The sequence below is a fragment of the Orycteropus afer genome, unplaced genomic scaffold (assembly GCF_000298275.1).
Source record: "Orycteropus afer afer isolate SDZICR_OR568_19922 unplaced genomic scaffold, OryAfe1.0 scaffold00484, whole genome shotgun sequence".
Lineage (NCBI taxonomy): Eukaryota > Metazoa > Chordata > Mammalia > Tubulidentata > Orycteropodidae > Orycteropus > Orycteropus afer.
Genome location: NW_006922071.1, coordinates 1,597,521 through 1,598,329, shown reverse-complemented (window position 1 = coordinate 1,598,329; position 809 = coordinate 1,597,521).

The window sequence follows — 809 nt, the reverse complement described above, 5'->3', positions numbered from 1 at the left end:
TTTTTTTTTTTTTTTTGCTTTCTTTACATATGATATCCTTGATGTCATCCCACAACTTGTCTGGTTTTCAGTCACTGGTGTTCAATGCATCAAACCTATTTTTAGGTGGTTTTCAAATTCAGGAGGCAAAAATCAAGCTCATATTTTGGTTCTCATGGACTTGTTTTCATTTTCTTAAGCTTCCACTTGAACTTGCATATGACCAACTCATAGTCTATTCCATAGTCAGTCCTTGGCCTTGTTCTGACTAATGATATTGAGCTTCTCCATTGTCTCTTTCCACAGAGGAAGTGGATTTGATTCCTTTCTTTTGCATCTGGCAAGTTCCATGTGTATATTTGTGATTAATGTTAAAAAAAGGTATTCACAATGTTCATTGTTCATTGGTTTTGTATAATTCCCTCATGTGATCTCCAGCGTTGTTTCTATAACCAAAGTCGTATTTTCCAACTACTGATACTTCTTCTTTGTTTCCAACTTTTGCATTCCAATCATTAATAATTATCAATGCTTGATTGTATGCTTGATCAATATTGCATGGGAGAGCAGGACACAGAGAAGAGGTAACTATCGGGAGGAAGTGGGAAGAGAGTTATTACATTGAGGGGAATTGCAGTCAATGTCATAAGACAAAATGTGTATGAACTGCTGTATTGAAAATAAATTTGCTCTGTAAACTTTCACCCAGAAAAAATCAGAATTATATATATTCTGATTGTATATATATATGGGAGCTCTGGTAGCATAGTTGCAAAGGCTCTTGACTGCTAACCAGAAGGCTGGCGGTTCAAACCCACCAGCCACTCCTC